This window comes from Amphiura filiformis, chromosome 7, assembly GCF_039555335.1.
Source record: "Amphiura filiformis chromosome 7, Afil_fr2py, whole genome shotgun sequence".
NCBI classification, from domain to species: domain Eukaryota; kingdom Metazoa; phylum Echinodermata; class Ophiuroidea; order Amphilepidida; family Amphiuridae; genus Amphiura; species Amphiura filiformis.
The window spans coordinates 59,188,792-59,211,234 of record NC_092634.1 but is presented as its reverse complement, the minus strand read 5'-3'; the positions used below and the strand labels follow the sequence as shown (position 1 = coordinate 59,211,234).

At 37.4% G+C, this 22,443-nt stretch overlaps 1 protein-coding gene and 1 pseudogene across 2 annotated transcripts in view; both read left to right on the top strand.

The window, feature by feature from the left end:
* The window catches only part of LOC140157406 (tubulin-specific chaperone D-like), a 250,318-nt gene that overhangs the window by 189,304 nt on the left and 38,571 nt on the right, over window positions 1-22,443 (top strand). The gene's annotated exons all lie outside the window — the stretch shown is intronic.
* Window positions 12,387-13,924, top strand: LOC140157405 (microfibril-associated glycoprotein 4 pseudogene; annotated as a pseudogene).

Genomic DNA, 22,443 nt, shown 5'->3' with positions numbered 1-22,443 from the left:
CAAGTAGGCCTAAACATTATGCATGATGAGCATGAATGAACTGATATTATTTCAGGTAATGTAATACATAATAAGCCAAGATACTATGAACAAAACACAATGTGCAAATCATCAGATAAAGATATATTAAGTCCAGTTAAACTGACCGACACAGAGTCTACAACAATTATACATATAAGCAGCAAGCAAGCGATAAAACATGAGACAGTCAAACATATATGTAAACAGGCAGCAGTTAATGACATCATTTGAATGGGCAGTGATTGGAAGATCATCCACTATTTTGGGGATGAAATCAAAACTCAACTGCCCATTCCGGGCGGTTCCATCCAGTTGCCATTGTTCTAAACAATGGAAACCGGATGGAACCGGCCGTTGACCGCCAGTCGAGTTTTGATTTCATCCCTTACTTACATATTTACTAGTGCGCATCCTTCCTCAGCCAAGCTACAGCTTAATACTGCACCCATAATGCTTAAACTCCCATTGAATGAGGGATTCACCAGCCAAACTGGGAAAGCTGCACACTAGTATTCAGGTATGAGCCCTTAATGAAATAGTGATATATGCAAAATATAAGAAACTAGATTTCGCGGTTCTCGGGTCGGGCGGTTCTCGCGATAGGCCTATTTCTAATTACCCCCCCACCCCGTTACCCATATACCTGCCCTGACCTTTTAAACTACTATGAAATGCGTCTCTTAATGACCCAACTGGACACAACTTAATCAACTCTGTTTGTTTTGTATCTGTGATGCTTTCTTCAGTCGGTAGTTCGGTAGGCCTACCCATAATCTGGAAACCCATCATTCGCCTCTTCCAAGCCCTGTCCTGCTACCACTTTGGAGGACATTAGTATCTTGACGTGGATATAGGCCGGCCGTTACTAAAGTAATGAAATCAATCGGGAGAAACGTGCAAGTAAACGCGGTTATAGGCCTTACCATTAACTGATTATTTTTAACCATTCTGGAGGACCCCGGAAATAGTCGTGTTCTGCTGAAATAGGCCTATATGCACGTGTTCGGTATTGAAATGTGTGTTGAAAATAGGCCTATTGGTCCGATGAGATGCACCTGTTAGTTACACTGTAATGCTTTCCTCACTGTACTCCGCAAGACACTCCCGTTGATACTCGCGATAGCGCACATGAAAGCACGCGATAGTGCACCGCTGAAAACGCGAACCAGCATAAACGCGATAAGCGCGTGGACGGACGGACGGACGGACACTCTGTAAATAGTATTAAGATGAACATTTAAGGGCTCAGATAGTGATGTTTTCCCATATTTTTTGTGGGACCTATATCTTCAATAGGAAACGTCAAAATTTTCAATTGATCTATTGTCTGCTTTTCCTCCCAGCTACATATACTTTAAGTACATATCATTAGATTTATAAAGTTTACTTCGAGGACTGTTAAATAACAAAAATATCAAATTTTAATCATTTGCCATTAAATTTGTATTATATCATAAATTTCAAAAAATCAAAACTATTTAATATCAGAAGGACATTCCTTGTATTCAGAATGCAATTTGATATGTCTGATGTGCTCTCAGGTCCCACAACAAAATACTATGCAAACGTTGCTATCCGAGCCCTTAAAAATGTTCCTAACTTTGCGACCAACCATGCCAGGAATGTGAGAGATCAGTAAGCTTACAGAGGAAGTATCATAGTGATGGCAATAACTCAATTTGGAAAATATCAAATGGATCAGATCATATCACATATTATGGATGCAATATTCATTCATTTTGTTCCATTCTCACTATTGAAGTATCCGTATAGTTAGCCCTCTCCACACGGGTGTCAACTGCAAACGATAAGTTCCAAATTTTCTTTAAAAAAAAAAATTCAGAATTGTACATTTTCAGGACCATATTTGGAATCAGCATGAAAAATACATCAAAATGAGTATAAACAAGCCTGGTATTGGGACAGTGGTTCTTGAGATAGCTTTTTATATTTTGAGAAAATCTCTCAAAATCTTGTGACTTTTTATGTTGTAGCGTATGACTAGCACGCAGAGTATTAAGGGTAAATATCGGCTGGGGATCAATGTTAAAGATTTCAATTATTATTCATATCAGTTACACTTAAATTAATCACCTCCACACTCCATTACTATTTTAGTTTATTCATCCCATATGTCAGCAAGGCAAAGCCTGATGACATTGGGCTAGCCACAAGACCATACCATAACACACTGCCATGAACAAGGTGTTATAAAGACGACTCGCAGGGGACACTAAAGAACACCTAACCTTCGTGCTTCAACCACGCACTATTAACAGAGCATAACGGAGTGTAATCAATACACCAACGCCAATCTATTTATCAGTCTACTCTTTCTTACTGCACAAATTGTTTCCACTGCTATTTAAAAAGCTGGACTTAACGTGAGAAAATGAAGCTTGAATGCCCCGTGCGATGGTTGGGGTGTCGGTGTCAGCACAAGTTACCTACAAGTCAAGCCTGAATGCTGCGTGAGATGGTTTGGGTGTCGGTGACGGCGCAAGTTACGTACAAGTCATGCATAATTCATGTCGGTTAGATGATCAACTGTATTTGGTCACAAGTAGGAAGTTGTTCAAAGTGATTTATTCTCCATATAATGCCAAAGTGTAAATTTACTGTACATTTTACATTCGCTCTTTTCTTTTTTTCATTTATTTCTTTCCATTTGAATGACTACTCTAAGATTCAAGAGAGCGTCCCAAAAGGTTTTTGGTTTCAACTGTCATATCTTTTTTCTGATATTAATGGTAAATAATACAGCTATATGGGGTGATGTGGAGACATTTGGCAAATGATTTACTAAAAGAAAAGGAATCGTCATAGCTAACAGGCTAGCTGCTCTTTAGTGTTTACTTTATGGTTTTTCTCTACTTAGTGCTGCTGTGCTGTTTGCACCTTGCATTCTGTCATCTTCAATAAAGAACTTTTGCATTTTGAATGACTCATCATGTGAGTGAATTGTCTCTATATTTGTTGTAATCTTCAATCCATGATAGAAGCTTTTATTATTAGGAATATCAGCAATTCCTATGCATCTTATTTATAATTTTTTTAGTTAGATTTTCATTCCCCCCATCCACATACTACAGATGTGATCTTACTATACTATTACCAATAGTAATGTTTCTTGTCTTAGTAGCCAAACTTCCCTGTCTCTTTGTTTAAGTACATAACATCTGTTGCTGTCTTCAGTAGATAGCATCGTGCATCGTAGTCATGTTGCTGTCTTCAGTAGATAGCATCAGGCATCGTAGTCATGTTGCTGTCTTCAGTAGATAGCATCAGGCATCGTAGTCATATTGCATTTCAGTACATAGCATCAGGCATCATAGTCATGTTGCTGTCTTTATAAGATAACGTAGATAGCATCAGGTATCGTAGTCATGTTGCTGTCTTCAATAGATAGCATCAGGCATCATAGTCATGTTGCTGTCTTCAGTAGATAGCATCAGGCATCGTAGTCATGTTGCTGTCTTCAGTAGATAGCATCAGGCATCGTAGTCATGTTGCTGTCTTCAGTAGATAGCATCAGGCATCGTAGTAATGTTGCTGTCTTCAGTAGATAGCATCAGGCATCATAGTCATGTTGCTGTCTTCGGTAGATAGCATCAGGCATCATAGTCATGTTGCTGTCTTCAGTAGATAGCATCAGGCATCATAGTCATATTGCTGTCTTCAGTAGATAGCATCAGACATCGTAGTCATGTTGCTGTCTTCAGTAGACTTCTCCGTAGTCCACTTGCCAATTTTGCATACTCTGGCTATTACATTTAAGCATAAAACTCTGATTTGTATTAATTTGTGTGCAATTGATAGATTTTCACATCTGTATCTGATCTTTTCAGTCACCGCACTCCCTCTGTTTGTTAGCTTCCCAAGTGGACTACTTACTTTGACTTGCGGTTAACATTTTTATCACGGGTCTCTATGTAAAGCTAGGCCAATTTGGCCTACCTAAAATTGGCCATGATGTAATGCATCTTTAAATGAATCTGGCTTGTGATTGGTGGCCCAGATCTCGTTATTGTTTAAATCCTCCGGGCACGTGCCATTACCATATATGGAACACAACTATCTATCAAATGCGGCGCTTTTGTGCTGGCACGAAAGTTGGTGGATGAACGTACATCTAGCGCGTATTGTACCACCATGCTTAGTGATTGTGGTTGAATTTGATTGATAGTATCAGGCATCATTCACAATTTTCTACTGACCAAAGTCACCTTAGACTAGCCAATGTACATCAGCAGCTTATTGGTTAATGCAGCAGTAAAGTTTCAACATGTGAAATTTGAAATAACTGCCTCAAAAAAGCTATGATCACATTTAGCCTGTCTATAACCGGGGAAGGGCTAGTACTTGAACTTAAAAATAAGAACAATCATCCTCATTTGTATATGCCTGATGAACCAGTAATTTTCATCATCTATGTCAATTTTTTTAATTATAAATATGGAATGTTAATCTAATATCAACTGATATTTTTTATATTTGTTCTTAAATGTGACAGAAAAGCATTGATTTGATTTAAGAACTTAGTCAAAATTACAACTGGGCTTAAACCTGAGTGCACCCTTGGTTCCAGAATGTTTTGAAAAATAGGGGGTGGGCTTATAGCCGAAGGTTTGGCTTATTCCTGAGTGGTTACAGGTATGCCTTTCCCAACTTTGGAGTAAGGTCTCAATTCCTGAACTGATATCCTCAAATGAAGGCCAACTGGGTTAGAAAGTAAGGTTAAAAAACCTCAAATTTTCCCTATTGGGTACAATTCTCTGACTAGCAGACAAAAGTTGGGAGGCCAATGCACACACCAGGGTTCCTGAACAGATGTCCTCAATTACGGCCAACTGGGTAAAAAATGAGGTTTAAACCCCTCAAATTTCCCCCATTGGATTCAATTCTCTGACTAGAAGACAAAAGTTGGTAGGTTAATGCACTCCACATCTCATTGCACACACTGACATCAGCCTAGTATAGAATGTGTAAATAATACTTACGATGTAAAAAAAAATTAAAATAGGAGAATTCTGATGAGCATTGATTGTTGTTACTCATACCACTTACGTTGGGCTAGCTATTCCAGTTGAAATCCATACACCCCTATGGAACATAATCTCCTTAATCTCCCACACAGGGGTGTAGATTTCAAATGGAGTCACCCATTCAGGTAACCACATTTGAAATTCACACTCTCTGTGTAGAAGATTAAGGCCCTGTCTTCCATAGGGGTGTATGATTTTAACAGGACTAGCCCATTATACGGATATATACATTGGTGGACAAATATCAGCATAAAAGGCAAACTTATACGGACCACTCTGTGAAGTGCTCGTATAGATTTTCACATGGATAATATCATTCTTATTTACATGTATATGCTTGAAAAAATTTCCCAAGATAGGAAAGAGTGAAAAGATCGGAAAGAGTGTAAATAAAGCAAAGGTTCGTGCAAGTACATAATATATTTAAGTAAATAATAAATTCACAGAGAAATTTAAACTGTAGCTTGATCCTAGGAGCATTGAATTATGAATATTAAATTTTAAAGTGTAGAATTTGGTGAATTGAATCAACAGTGGGCATATGGGATATTTTTTTCGAAATCCACACTCCCCATGTGGAAGATTTTACCTAAGGTTTTCCACAGAGGGAGTATGGTTTCAAATAGAACATGCTATTGGGCAAATAACAGGAGAGAAAATGTTCAATTGCTCCCAATATTGACAAGAGCAGTAAATTCATGACACAACAATGTCTTGACTGACGGTTTATGCCACCATATACATATACAGTGCGCAAAATAATTAAGGTACCAGTTATGTTCACCCCTGTATATTCTAAGCAAAGATAAATCTGTGAAAATTAAAACAAGCAGCCAATAGCCAACATCTAAACGCATCCCAAAAAGAAAGTACCCAGTTTGATGTTGGTCCATAAATCAAAGATGGGGTCTTAAATCAAGACCTACCAAAAGTATGGTACAGATGAATTTATTCCGCACAGTTTGATACCTCATTTGTCCAAATCGATGCAGAATTGATGACACAATGACCTTTTAAATGCAATCACCTCAATTTTAAAAGTTGCAGTAATCCCTATTGATGTGGTTTTCCTGCTTCTCAAGATTCTTCATAAAGGTACACAATAACAGAGACGGTATAAGACTGTTTGACTTCACTTCATGTGTTTTATTCAATACAGATGCTCTTTTACTCCTTCCTCAATGTTTTACCATTCACTCTTCACAGTCAATATCTGGTATGTCCTCCTGTTGCATCAATGAAAGCCAGCCATACATCTGCGGCGCATGCTCTCAGCGAGACGTTTAATGCGCCCTGACCTTGATCTATCGCTGCCCATATTGAGCATGTTGAGTAGCAGGACCAAATCAATAAAATTTACTGCAACTTCTAAAATTGAGGCGACTGCATTCAAAAGATCATTGTGTCATCAATTCTGCATTGATTTAGACAAATGAGGTATCAAAATGTGCGGAATAAATTTATCTGGAACATACTTTTGGTAGGTCTTGTTTTAAGACCCCATCTTTGACTTATGGACCAAAATCAAACTGGATACTTTCTTTTTGGGATGCGTTTATATCCTTTAGCTTTGATTTATGACCTCATTTGTTAAAATTGAATGAAAATTAAAGAACCTGTGATTTAAAACCCAAGGAAGTAACAAAATCAAAAGTTTAACTTTCATTGCTCTAATCAATGGAAAGCACAGTGCTAGTTTTAATTTGCTAATCAATGGAAGGACAGCGCTAGTTCTCTTGTTTTAGAATGCTTTGTACAAATCAAAATTACGAATTACGAATTGACCAAGCCAAAGCCAATGCATGGTATCAGCTTATTGTGTGGCCCGAAGCAACCCGTACAGGAATCATTGTACACTTGCCTGCGCACAATTAAAAGAGCGGGGTATTTGATTTGCATTTGGACATGCATGGGTAACCCTTTAATGACAATGACATTAGACCGCTCAGATGCGTGTAGATGTTGTCGCCCTATTCAGGCGACATAATTCTTGGCACTCACGCTAGCTCCTTTGCGTTATACAACTCCACATGTCATTTTTTAAATTGCACAAATTTCCAAACAACAGTTCCTATGCTCACGATGATTAAACTTTCGAAGGAAAGAGTATGGAAAATTATTACATAAATTATTTTGCCATAATCTCATCAGACTCTGATTAAATGGGGATGGAACTAGTGGTGACTTTTTAATTTGGCTGTGTTTATTCCATAGGGGTGTATGGATTCTAACTGGAATAGCCCAGTATCACTTATCTATGATAATCTAGAATTCTGTCAAAGTTGATCATGCCAAGTCATAGTTTGAATATCCAGGCGACTTCAATATGGGTTTTTTCCATCACCAATTCCCTCTGGTCGTAGCAAGCAAGTCATTTCTGTCTTGAGTTTTGTTGTAAAGCCGAGACCTGGTTAACTTTAATATTATAAAGGCTAACTATGGTTGTCTTCTTGACTGGACCTGACTAAACTGTTTTGAGTTATTATACATGGTGTTGATTTTGAAGAAACTCACACATTTAAAATAATCACATTAGGCTAAAAATATTGTTATGTCAGCTGAAACAGCAAACTCATTTTTTTTTTTTTTTTTTTTTTTTTTGCTGTAAAATCATTGAAAATTACTGGATTTGATACTCGCATTTGTTTAAGTATAAAGCAATTGATATTTGTACTTCAATTGTGTAGATTAATCTTAATTCAAAATTATGTTTCAAAAATATCTTTAAAAAAAATAAAATCTTGAAAAAAAAACCTCATTCCTCATTCATTTTTGATACTGCCATGGGCTTTGAGACATAGCATTAATTTTTTTAGCCTTAGCTGTTGCATATAAAAGTTATAGTAACAATATATCACTTTCTAATTTCTTCTATCTTTGGCAGTCATCCTCTTGCTCCATATAATATGGTTTGACATGCGTGATGAGTATCTTCTCAAGAGCTAGGGGTGTTTACAATGACTAACAATTGATAGCCGCAGTCTATCGAGCGCGAAACACGAGACGTTCAATCGAGCGCGTCAGCCCTGACGCAACCTCTCTGGATAGTATACTAAATAGCAACAGAGCCCGAAAGTAGTGCTAACAATTGACAGGTAGCTCACAACACAAAGGGTGAAAATACTTTTAAGCTAACATATGTTGAGCCCAGCTTGGAAGTGCCTCGCCAGATAAAGCAACAGTTTCTTCTGCATTTCATATAATGTAAGCATCTGTTTTGACAAATGTCCATGCAACATAAAGTCTGGCTTGCATGAACCACACATTAATAGAATTCAGATGGGAACTCTTGAATTCAATGTGAAGCACATCAGAATATCTCCCCAATGAACCCTACATCCTGTTATGACAAACTCACTGGCTGACCTAAATGGGATGGAACCCTTAAAGCCAATGTCATATTACCATGGTAACCAATGCTCTAAAGACACTCCATAAGAAGTTTGGCTATCTGGCTGCATCTCCATCAACGTGACTCTATTTGACTCTGTTAAGTGTTGTATGTTTGTACAAAATAAGAGGATGATTTGCTTACTTGGTGAGCCGACTTGTACAGTGAAGTCACTGTTGTTTTGTGCCTACGCAGCATTATTTTGCACTTGTTAAAAGTGTGTTGTGATTTCAAAGAACTGAGGCTTTTGGCCCGGCAGAGAATCTGTAAAGTTTTTTCTTCAAAAGTGCCAACAGTTTGCACAATTTGTTTTCTGGATTGAGCGAACAGATTGTTGAAGCAGTGTGTGTGATTTAGCACACATGGTGCTAAATTTGATTGGTTTCTGGATATAAATACAGTGCTGTAGTAGATACTGGTAACCAAAGCATAAACAAATACACCTTTTTCTCAAAACTCTGTGTTTATGGGCTACAATATGATCGGCTGAATTTGGTGGGAAGTCGTAAAAAATGATAAAGCAACAGTTTCTTTTGCATTTCATATAATGTAAGCATCTGTTTTGACAAATGTCCATGCAACATAAAGTCTGGCTTGCATGAACCACACATTAATAGAATTCAGATGGGAACTCTTGAATTCAATGTGAAGCACATCAGAATATCTCCCCAATGAACCCTACATCCTGTTATGACAAACTCACTGGCTGACCTAAATGGGATGGAACCCTTAAAGCCAATGTCATGTTACCATGGTAACCAATGCTCTAAAGACACTCCATAAGAGGTTTGGCTATCTGGCTGCATCTCCATCAAAGTGACTGTATTTGACTCTGTTAAGTGCCTTATGTTTGTGTTTGTTTGTATAAAACAAGAGGATGGTTTGCTTACTTGCAATGGTGAGCCGACTTGTACAGTGAAGTCACTGTTGTTTTGTGCCTACGCAGCATTATTTTGCACTTGTTAAAAGTGTGTTGTGATTTCAAAGAACTGAGGATTTTGGCCTGGCAGAGAATCTTTGAAGTTTTCTCTTCAAAAGTGCCAACAGTTTGCACAATTTGTTTTCTGGCTTGAGTGAACAGATTGTTGAAGAAGCGTGTAGTGATTTAGCACACATGGTGCTAAATTTGATTGGTTTCTGGATATAAATACAGTGCTGTAGTAGATACTGGTAACCAAAGCATAAACAAATACACCTTTTTCTCAAAACTCTGTGTTTATGGGCTACAATATGATTGGCTGAATTTGGTGGGAAGTTGTAAAAAATGATAAAGCAACAGTTTCTTCTGCATTTCATATAATGTAAGCATCTGTTTTGACAAATGTCCATGCAACATAAAGTCTGGCTTGCATGAACCACACATTAATAGAATTCAGATGGGAACTCTTGAATTCAATGTGAAGCACATCAGAATATCTCCCCAATGAACCCTACATCCTGTTATGACAAACTCACTGGCTGACCTAAATGGGATGGAACCCTTAAAGCCAATGTCATGTTACCATGGTAACCAATGCTCTAAAGACACTCCATAAGAGGTTTGGCTATCTGGCTGCATCTCCATCAACATGACTGTATTTGACTCTGTTAAGTGTCTTATGTTTGTGTTTGTTGGTATAAAACAAGAGGATGATTTGCGTACTCACAGTTGCCAAACCTGCATATTGTTAGCCCAATTGGGTGACTTTTGACCATTTCCTGTCCCATAGAAACCAATGGTTAAGAAATGATTGGGTGGCTTTTCAACATTGGCTCCCACAAATTTTGGTAGATACCTGTCCCATAGGAACCAATGGTTAAAAAATATTGGGCAACTTTTCAATGATTTGATCCATGATTTGGGCTACAAAAAGTTAGCAACCCTGTGCTTACTGGGTGAGTCTGACTCAATAGGGTGAAGTCACTGTTGTTTTGTTGCCTGTGCAGCAGTACTGTGCACTTGTGAGAAGTTTGTCTTGATTTTAAAAAGCTTGTGAGGATTTTAGCAAAGCAAAGTTCTTTTCTCAAAAGTTCACAGAAATTGGGTTTTTTTAGTTAACAGAATTGTTTTGTTTTTTTAATTCAAAGCAGTCCTCTGAAGTCCAAGAAAAGTAAATTATTTGATTATCCATACATGCCCTCCAAGGGTAGGGTCAGTTGGTTAGTTTTTTTTAATTCAAAGGTCATAGCAAAAACATGTATATATCTAAGCCTTGTAAGCTTAATAAATTGCATAAATAGGTGTTCAGTTGGATATTTCTCTACTGTATACCTCACTACATTCATGTTGTAAAATAATTAAGAAGTGTGAAGAAGCTGTTCAAAAAACTTTTGAAAGGAAAAACTTTTTCTGCAATTTCCAAAATTAAGGTAGTTGTCTTCTGTACAGTAAAACAAAACCAAAACTTTTTTCATGATTTTACAGATTAGGGTCGGCGAGATGAGGACAGTCAAACATTTTTGGGATCCTAAGGACAAGAGATTGTTCATTAAATTGCATCCTCATGTTCAAATGAGCACCTAGTGGCCTGATTGAAGAAACAGTTCATGAAGATACTATAATTACATAGGTTTTGGAACGGGGGACTAGTAGTTGCTCAGTGTCTTCCCCTTACCACCCCTCTAGTTTGGGTACAGGGCTTAAATACCCTTCAGTCTCTCCAATAAGGCCTAAAAATAAAAAATGATGATGTTGTTAGTAAAGATGCAAACAAATATAAAAAAAGGAAATTAAAAAAAGGAAATTAAAAAAAGGAAAACAAGTTCCAAAGCCTTTATCATACACAATTTACAGCTTAAAATATGTATAAAAAAAAAATTAATTGCTGACCAACCTGTTCCAAAACTTTTTTATAGGAATAAGTGTGACTTGTATGCTTGTCAGGTGTGCACCTTGTATTAAGGCCCACATAAGTTTTCCACATCACTAGTGTGAGATGAAAGTAAAGATCAGCAAACATGACATTATGCCCTTTGTAAAGTAGCTTAAGGCACTGCCTGTCAACCCATCTCTGTTTAAAGTAGTGATGATAAGTTTGTTTCAACTTTTTTTGCAATGTGTAGAAAGTTTACAAAAATCTATTTTTGTTTAATCTTTTTTTTTCAAATTTGCCTAATTTACAATACAAATTTGCTGAAATTAGAGAATTTGACAAAAGGAGGGTCATTAGGTAGCCCAGCTTAAAAAGGAGGTCATATGTTAGGACTTTTTAAAAGGGGGGTCATCAGGTATATTTGACTTTGAAGAAGGGGTTCTATTGATAGGTATATAACATCACCTCAAAGTTTGAGTCCCCCCCCCCCCCACATAATAATCATGAATGTAGGCCCCCTATATCACAATCATGACTGAAGTTGGTAAGCTTACACAATTGTGCAAAAAATATGTTGTAGTAGTAGTATTTTTTAGTGTAAAAGGCAGATGTGGAAGTGCCTTACTCAGGAACTTCAGCGAGCCCCACTGCCCCCTGGACCCCCACAGGGGCATTGCCCCTGAACCCCACCAGGGGGCCTGGCCAGCTCCTAGATCCCTGGCCAATATGTACTCCGCTTGCTGGATTTTATTTTACCACAATTTCTACGGTTCACAAAATGTTCAGAAAATTTTGACAGACCCCACTGGCATCTCTGAAATCAGAACACCTCCCTGTTCAGCGCTACCTTAATCAAAAGGATCATCTATGACCTAGACTGATCAAGGTGTCATACACATCAAGCATTACACAACACTATGGACCACTATGGCCTCATCCCAATGGCATAGTTCAATAACCTCACTTAAACACTGATAGTGCAAAATGTGACCTCAAGTTGCAGAGTATGAGTTTGTGTACCAAAATTTTCAATGGTCATTCAATGAATGTGCAAATGTATTAGGGTTAAAGAACTGTGCCCTAATAGATGAGAATGTTTTGGATCCAAATTCAAGGTATTTTCTTGTGAAACTTTTTGGCATTTTACACTCCATATATGGAATGAATGGTTGTATTGACTTGAAATAATGGCAGACACACTTTTCTTAGTGTTTGTGTCGCTGCTTGTGTTGCGTTGTAATTGCGGTCCAATCAGGAGGGCTACGGATAATTCTAATCAAGCTACTGAGCTACTCAGCAGACTACTATGCCATGGAAATGAGTGTGATAATGAAGAGCTTACTTCATCCGGGGTATCGAATATGGTGCAACTGGCGGAGAACTTTACCGAAGTGCTCATGACAAACATGGTGTTTCTGCCATCCATTGCAGGAGGTCAGGACGAGATGGTCGCTTTTCTTGATGACTTAAAAGACGGTCAGGATTACTTACAAGAGACCCAAGATTCTTTAAACAGAAGCCAGAATGCGATGAAAGAAAGTCAAGATTTGTTAGCGAGTATCCTGGTAAATCATACTGTCATACTGGAGAGTATGATGCAAGTTCTTAATGGTATACAACAGAAACTTGATGTTAACTTTCCCGAGATTGGAACGACAACGAGTCAGCCGGATACTGGAAAGGATTGTGCAGATTACGCCGCTCACGGTCACACCGAGTCGAAACCGTACTTGGTTACGTCTATATTGGGACAGTACTCGTTCTTTATATACTGCGATATGGACTCTGATGGCGCCGGCTGGATGGTTATTCAGCGTCGATTTGATGGATCGATGGATTTCTATCGTGTCTGGCAAGATTATGCCGATGGATTCGGCGATGTTAGCGGAGAGTACTGGGCAGGTCTGGAACTCGTTCATATGCTGACTAATAACGGCACATGGGAACTTCGTATCGATCTGGAAGATTACAACGGTCGTACAGCTTTTGCACACTATAGCATGTTCAGTGTAGGGGATATGGCGTCCAAGTATCGCCTGTCGATTGGGGGATACAGGTATGATAGCACAGCAGGGGATGCAATGCAGTTTAATAATAACAAACAATTTTCAACCAAAGATGCGGATAACAACCAACATCATAACAACTGTGCCCAAGAGCGGCAAGGTGCCTGGTGGTACGACAACTGCTCCTACGCCAATCTCAATGGACTGTATTTAGGTCCCAATCAGAGCAACATGAGTGGACTGTGTTGGTATTTTTGGAAGAACAGTGCAGAAGTACTGAAAAAGAGTGAGATGAAGATCCGTCGTCGCATCGGGTGATATATTATGAGAGGAGATGTGGATATTAATGTGTGAGCTAGTTGAAACAATATTATAACATTTGCTGAAGTGGACGCCTTCAATTTAAATCATATGATAAAAAATATTAGTCAAACTTGGATTATGGTTGAACTGTCTTTGCACGTTCAAATCTATGGGGTGTACATAAAACTTTGACCTAACGAACAACTGACTGCACACAATTCGTGATATAGGCGCTATAGGATTTTCTCAATTTCCAAATCGATTGGGGGGCATATGCCCCTATGACACTATGCTACAAACAAGTGGTTTGTGTAAAGTAATACGTCTGGCTCCGATAGCCGCTCTGTATCGTGGTCACATGCAGCGCTCAAATAGGGTCGGTCAGCCGCCATTGGCCTGTAACTTTTGGCCTGGCCGGTAACTTTTCTGACTGGCATCTAGTTGCCGGCCCGGCTGGCCGGTAACATTTTAAGGTCAAGCCCGGCTGGCCTGTAACTTTTTGAGGCATATTTCGAACACTGGTCACATGACTGTTCATCATCTTTACAGTCTATACAGAGTGTCTCAATAATAAATAGGCCCTGTAGATTGGAGGCAGTAAAAGTAAAACTTTTTTAACTCTCTTCACGTGGGTGTCGACTGCAGAAGACAAGTTTCAATTTCTTTTTTAATTCAAAAAATTCTGAAATGTAAATGTTCATGATTATATTTGGAATCAGCATGAAAAATACATTAAAATGAGTACAAACAAGCCTAGTATTGTTTCAGTGGTTCTTGAGATAGCTCTTGATATTTTGAGAAAATATCTCAAAACTTGGGACCTTTTATGATGAAACTAGGGCCAGCATACAGAGCATGAAAGATTAAAAAACCATGAAGTGTCTTCTTTAAAATGGTGCAAAAATCATCAAAATCCATTCACGCACCACTGAGATCATTGGGATTATACAAAGAGACTGTTTTTGGACCTTATGAGGCAACACACATTAACAATAATGTGCTGCATTATAAACAAATCTCCAACACTTACATATTTGTTCTGTGTAATTACAAGGAACTTGAAATGCACCGTTGAATGTATCATCTAAATTACTCTGTAAAAAAAAAAAGTACACTTTACTCTCTCTTAGCTTTGTCAATATTTTGCATCAAGGATATTGGGATGTAAATGTTAACTGGATAAATCATCTTTGGCACATCTTGTTTGGAATGGAAAGTGGTCCATTACCAATTCTTATGCCTTAACACATAAAAGCATGATTGTTTTTCTTTCTTTAATTTAATTCATTCTTGCAACCTCAAATGTAGCTGAATGAGTTATTATATATGGCATTTCATCGTCACCCTCGCTGTTTCAGCTGTAGAGGTGCAATAATTTTGATTGGACACATTTTCACACTTTCAAAAATTTCATGTGAATATATTTGAATGGAATCCACTTCATTTGTTTTATTTATGTTTTCTGACACATTATACTAGGAATGTGATGAACATGAACACCATTCAAACCTAATACCTACTGATTTAAATCTTCTATTCTGCAGCGTGCCTGTGTGGCTTATAGAGCATTCTGCTAGTATTATGAAAGTCCCCAGTTCGTATCTGGACTGTGTTTGGGGTTTGTTTGTTTTTCAATGTATATTGTGCGCTGGCAGCTCTGGGTACATCCTATGGACCCAGAGAACTTTGAGAATCAGAGAAATTATTAAAATAATTTCATAATGTCCTTTCAATTTAATTCAAAATTTGGGTGTTTTCTTTTAATTTTTTGATAAATGGCATATCATAGTGCATTTTGTTGTTATTTATTTTTAATTAGGAAAAATAAAAACTAAGTGCAGATATTGATCATCCAAGTGTAGTGTGTTTCAGAGTTTTGGAGTTCAGGACTTAACTTAACAATTTTTGGACCAAAAAATTTAGTTAAGAGTTTGGTGGAATGGATGTGCACACATACACATACAAATGTATTGAGTTTGTTTTGATGGAGCAAAAAGTTTATAATTATTGGTGTCTTTTCTCTTTTCTCTTTGCTGGGCCCTGTGATGTTGCCTCATCTGAATACCATTGCATTGTCAACATTAGTCTCCTTAAAATTGTAACTGAAACAGAAATATTGATTGACAATGGCACGCTGAACTTTTCCCACCAAAAGTAGCATCATCAGGGAGACATTGCAGAGACAGAATTAGGAATTATCGACTGCTGTTTTGACGCTTTCGTTCTGATTCTGTCACTTTAATGCAATTTACAACAATATTCCGTCTCCACTTGTCAATAATTTAGCATTGAGTATTGACCACAATAGCCTCATCTCAATAGCATAGTTCAACAACCTCAATTAAACAATCATAGTGCTAAATTTGACCTCAAGTTGCAGAGTTTTTGTTTTGTAGAGTTTTTGTACCCAAATTTTCAAAGGTCATTCAATGAATGTACAAATGTATTGGGGTTATAGAACTGCACCCTGATAGACGAGCATGTTGTGGCTCCTAGTGTGAGTATTGACCTGCTAGTGTTAGTGTAGCATTTGATATGGTAAAGCACTTTATTTTTTACATCAACCTCTTTAATCCCATGGGTGCTACTGCCCTTTTGTACAGAGCCACTGATTGGTTAATTACATGATATAATCATCTGAGTATCCAATGAATATAGAGCTTTTAAATCCCTTTCAGCCCTACTAACTATTCTTACCATATCTCTGATTGGCTCAATACATAAGATAGCCCTCTTTGTAACCAATCAGAATAGCTCTTAAAAGGTGAGCTAGCCCCTTTTGGGTTATAAATTATCAGAGATTTGTTACTTAGCACCAAAGTTACTTCTTCAAATTGACACTTTAACAGATTTTAAAGCACACAATTTGTTGCACATTTGGAGAGAAGAAACATCTGCAAAGTCCCCCTCCACTGAAAAAGATAATATAAGATGCCACATTTGACTATGCTAGGACTGATCAGATGAGAACATGATTTGAAGGCTACCATGGTTACAGGTCAATATTCTGAAGGGTCATTAGCAAAACCCAATAACTTAGTTATAAACCTTATCCAAACCCTAACCTAAGCCCTAATCCTAACACTAAACCTAAACATGGCCCTAACTCTAAACATACCCCTGAATCTAATCTAACTCTGACTCTAACCCTAGCCTACTAATCCCTAACCATAATGCTAAACCTAACCTAAAATGCCCAAACTTTAAACCATTTTTAGGCTAATGACACTTCAGACTAACAGGCTGTTCCCTATTGGAATGGCAATATGAGTGTATTCACCTACACTTCACTTTCTCATATTGAGAGCTTGGTAAAAAATACAAGTTCCAAAAAGCAGCTATCTATTACTGATACGGTTTTGATTATTGTACTCACAAGGCAGCTATTTATTAGTGATACAGCTTTATTGTACTCACAATTTGAGCCCTGTCTGGTGGTTGTCATGTTGATATTAATTGATGCATGGCTAAATTAATAAGAATAATTATGTTGTCAGTGAGTTGATGGGTCTATAGATACTACGGTGGCAAGTTTGTATTGCTGTAATAATTCTCATGTGAATCCACACTTATATATTGATGTGAGTGGTGACATGATGACATTACAGGGGGGTTCAAAGGGTAGTCTAGAACTTCAATACTGGATTGTCTAGTGATCGAAAAATGCTCGATTATGTTTGAATAATGTCTAGAAAAATGCTGTGAAGTAGAGTTAAAGACACATACACAGATTTTGTGGTGGTGGTCGACTGACTTTTTAAAAATTACCTTATTTTGACTTCATGATATGGTATATGTCCGTAATTTAACTCTAATGCCCGAAGGGCTTTTTGGCGACTGGAAGGGAAAGAAAGGAGGAATAAAGAGAGAAAACAAACAAAGAAGTTGTTTGTTCTGGATGGGATTCGAACCTGAGACCCCTCACATGCCAAGCACTAGGTTGCCGACACTTAGCCATGGGTCTTAAGGCGATATAATACCCGATTTTCATCAGTACCCCCTCTCTTTTTTTTTCTTGCAAATTTATTAAGTACATATATATGTTTATCACCTCATGTCCTTAACTTATAAAATATATCTACATATAAAGTGACTTTCAACCATTTTAGTAAGTCATTTTAACCCTATATATTTTTTGTTTACTGTAACCTAGTAACTCAGATCTGTGTTTCATAACAAACCATAATTTATTCTTTTCAAAATGTTCAAGTAGGGTACATGAATAGAATACATTAAATCCTTTGTTATACTCTCTATAGAAAATCTATAGTGGTGCATGCAAAATACCTACCATGATATAACACTGAATAAATTAAATAAACACTTATACAATGGATGCATAGTTATTAGTTGTTAGGAGAAGAAAAGGCTATTAGGTCACCGTATGTCAGGTTATAGGTCAATTGGTTCAGGTCAAATTTAAGCATCAATTTTGAATACACATGTGAGAGTCTGTGATATCATATGAGGCATAATTTTGATATTCTGTCTTTAACTGGATATATATCGAGAAGTGCATGGTGGATATACTAATATACCTTGGGATGTAAATGGTGAGTACAATTTAGAATGCCTAGTTGAGACGGATTTCACAAATAAATATAAAATAGTTACCAAAATCACAAAAGGTAAGCTTACGGAAAACTACCCAATATGGTGGTATAGGTGACAAGAAATACAATTTTTTTCAACATTGCTGTAGTGTGGTTGTTGTAACCTGTTACCTATGGCTTAATTAAGTTTCAGTGCAATAATGTCGCAAGTTAAAAATACAAAATATAGCTCAACATTGAAAATAGAAGCATTTTAACCAGTTCCTTTTTGATAGTTGTGGAGCACCAAGTTCATGAAGTCATAAAAGAAATCAGGAACCACTTATTCCCATTTTACATATCAACTTCATTTCCCTAATGTGTTAGCAACACATATCCAAAATTTTAACGAAACCGTTGATAGTAAGCTTTCCAAAATGAAGTGAATTTAAATCATCAGTGATGTACCTCCTTTTGGCTTCTATCTGTAAAAGCATGTAAGCTACATTGATACCGATACCACCAATAAAACGAGAAGATTTGCCCCTTCATTTTGCATACCACGTTGTCCAATTTTTTTTGTAATTTCTTCACAAACTGCAAAAAAATGCAAAAAAAAATCAATGGGTGTAGTACCCCTTAAGGGAAAGAAGGGAGGAATAAAGAGAGAAAACAAACAAAGAAGTTGTTTGTTCTGGATGGGATTCGAACCTGAGACCCCTCACAAGCCAAGCACTAGGTTGCCGACACTTAGCCATGGGTCTTACGCTGACCGGGCCAGCGAAAGCATGTCTATATATATCACTTAGAGTGATTGCGTCGTCACATCCTGTGGGAAGCACACACGTGCAGTGAAGTTGTTTGCAGTATTTAGTAGTTCTCATGCCGGTTAGGGTTAACATAAAGACTAAATTGAAAGTTGCAACAAGTTTTACTCAAACTTGAAGCTATGTTTTTCTGTGATAGGGTTTGATTGGGTTATTTTGTCTAGTCAAAGTCCACACAATATATTTTGGAAATATCTTCCATAGGAGGAGTATGAATTTCAAACGGAATGAACACATTAGGCAGCTCTATTTGAATTTTATACACCCTCTGGGAAAGTTTCAACATGAATCTTCCACAGACGGAAGGTGAGTTTGAAATAAGAGTTGGCTTAATATATTTCCAAAATCTTCCACAGGGGGAGTGTGGTCTTTAAATGGATCAGCCCAATGCAGGTTCATTCATGTGCAATTGTAAAATAACAATCTAAATTATACAACCCAAATAAAAGGTATAATTAAAATTGTGATCCCAGTAGGAAATCACTGAATGAGACCCATATAGCTACTCTATTGGTACCAATTATATGAATGCTGAAACAAATATGTCAGTAACACAGTGGTTAAAACCAGGCTTGAATCAGTGAGAGCCCCCTCTGTTGGTAGTTGCCGTAGTTCACTGCTGTGTGACTTGGCTCAAAGCGTGATTTCAACATCCACAAAATGTGCTATGCGAAGAACAATGCGACCATTATTATGTGTACCGTATTCAACCTAATTAGCACCCTGTGTGCTTAAGTCAGTCATTTTCAGGGGGCACTAATTAAAATGATGAAATCAGAGCTGTAAATGGAAACTTACAAGCGTCACCAAACTACAGTGTATCAGAAGTCAAAATCAGTCATAATCCTAAGTCATAAGGTGTAAATGGTAAATTGATTTAGATACGACCAATTTTATCTGTTCAGGCACATCGAAAAGGGAGCACACAGTTATCACTCGTACATTTGTAAGGATGCGTATTAGCAGAGGGTGCTAGTTAGGTCAAATACAGTAGTTATACTAAAATGCAGTAAACCTTTGACGAGCGCGACTACTGCAGATGTTGCAAATTTGGAGCTGACAACGCGTACGGCGCACAGTTCATTCATAAATTTCCACTCGGCAACAGCAGATTGCCTCAGCAGCCAATCAGAGACAAGTGCGTCCAACGCAGTAAATATGCGATGTATCCTTAAAATACGCGCTCGTCAAAGGTTTTCTAGAATTGATTATAATCCTTGTTTTCATGATATTGTATATTTACATGATTTATGCATTTTTGTATATAGACAGTACACGATTTGAGGTTATTGTTTGTAACTAAGGCTGTGACAGAATACATTGCCATGCATGGCTTATGTGTAATACTCATCAATACAATAAGGAATAAATCATAGTATCAACATATCCTGTCAGTAGATGAGCATGTTATATTTTGGTATGTTTCCAGATTCTTTTGTTCATCATCACAACACCTCAAGCTTGTGAAAATGTGCTGTATAATAGTTGTGTTCACATGGTAGTTAACTCCTTAACTGGAGAGATTCGTGGATTGTGTGATGTGACATTTGGCTAGCATCCGCAACATTAGTCCTTTCTCGTTACCCAAAAGGCTAGAGCAAATATTGTACCATCCAAAAAGGATTGTCAAGATGCAAGTCTTACGAAATGGCATTTCCTGAAAGACGTCAAAGTTTGTAGAAATTGGCCTAGTTGTGCTAGCTAGGCGTAGAACAAGGATGGGGGTAGTGCAAGCTGTAACCCTCTCCTATGGATTGTTGTCGAGTTCCTACGGGAAGATCATTTGAAACAAACAAACAGACATACATCCTGGAAGTTCTCAAGCCGGGTGGAAAGGTCTAACTTATGATAGGTGCTAGCCTGCCTGGCATAACACTGTTCAGACGATCAAATACCCCAGGGTAGCGATATACTCCACTTGCTCTACAGTGCGTTTAACCTCTGACATTTGTCAGGAGTAAATCGTCGAAAGTACGGGGCAATAACTTACGCCAACCATCATTCACATGGTCTTCACCCTTTACACCAACCACTACTCCTACCAGCGTTATGTCAATTACCTTCAGGTGTACCGTGTGAACACGACTCAAGTAATCTGGGCTAATCATTGTATATTGATCCACAGTTTTTCTACTCCACAAATCCGACATGTCTTTTCTCTAATCTTAATGCGCTATATTCCAGTTGAAATCCATACACCCCTGTGGAAGACATGACCTTAATCTTCTACACAGGGAGTGTGAATTTTAAATGGGGTTGCCTGAATGGGTGACTCCATTTGAAATCTGCACCCCCTGTGTGGGCGATTAATGTAATGTCTTTCATAGGGGGTGTGGATTTCAACAGGAATATCCCAATTTAAAATGAGGTTAATATATGCCAAAAAACCAAAACCGAAAAGAAAGGAAGCTTTGGTTCATGCATACACACGTACAACAATACAGACCCCCTCAAATTACCATATATTGATCTCACTTACAGTGATTTCAGCTTAGTTTTCATGCACTCAACACAATATTAGAGGTGATATTTATAGTTTAATGTGCTTAATTTAATCAATCATTGTTCTTCAACATCTGTAAATCTGAAACTTTAATACATTGTAAGTGAAATTGATAGGTTCTTCATGTATGCAATGTGATTAGAATCATATTAATTTGAGCTCGTAAACCAATCCTCAATTTTTCTCAGAAAATTACATTCAATACTATAAAAAAGTAAAATGACGCTATTAGTAAGAGATAGGAAAAGTAGTCATTTTCTGTTAATCCATAATTTTATGCGGTAAATCAATAATTTATGGTGATTAACTTGCTAACAGAATAGTGATACCCAGCTGATCAGATAGGGTTTCACTTTTTTTTTCTCACTGAGAGAATTCTGATTTAAAGCCTATTCAACAACTCTATCTGAGATACCTTTGTACAGGAGCAAACTGTTGTTAATCGGAGATGAATTCACATTTTGTAGTATGGTAGCTAATGGTATTTGTGAACTCAAGTTAACATAATGTTACGTATGATCACATACATTTGTTGTCATGCCTGGAACTTGTGTGCATTTACGCTTACATGTTGAACTATTATTACATTATTTTGGAGGAAGCGGCTATGCATTGCTGTTTTATCCTATTTATAAAAATGAATTTTTACTGTATATTGAAAACAACTCCATATTTCTTTTGGAATTCCCACTGCTAAATGATAACTTTTTCTTAGGAAATCCCACAGCTAAAAATGCTAAACAAATTCATAATAATTCCGTGTCATGTCTTCTTTAGAGAGGGGGTGCAACTAATTTCTAGAACAGCCTGTTCCTTGTTTTTGTCCTGTCTAACTTGAATGGTCTTGTGTCAAATTTTCAATAAAAAAAGAGGTTCCATACTGCCATACATATTCATGAATCAATTGTACCATAAATATATAGCACTTGACAGTTCTTTGTTAGTCATGGATAGTGGAAACGTAAATAATTCAAAACGGTGTGATATTGGGCCGGAAATGATGCCAATGTTACCCTGCGGTGG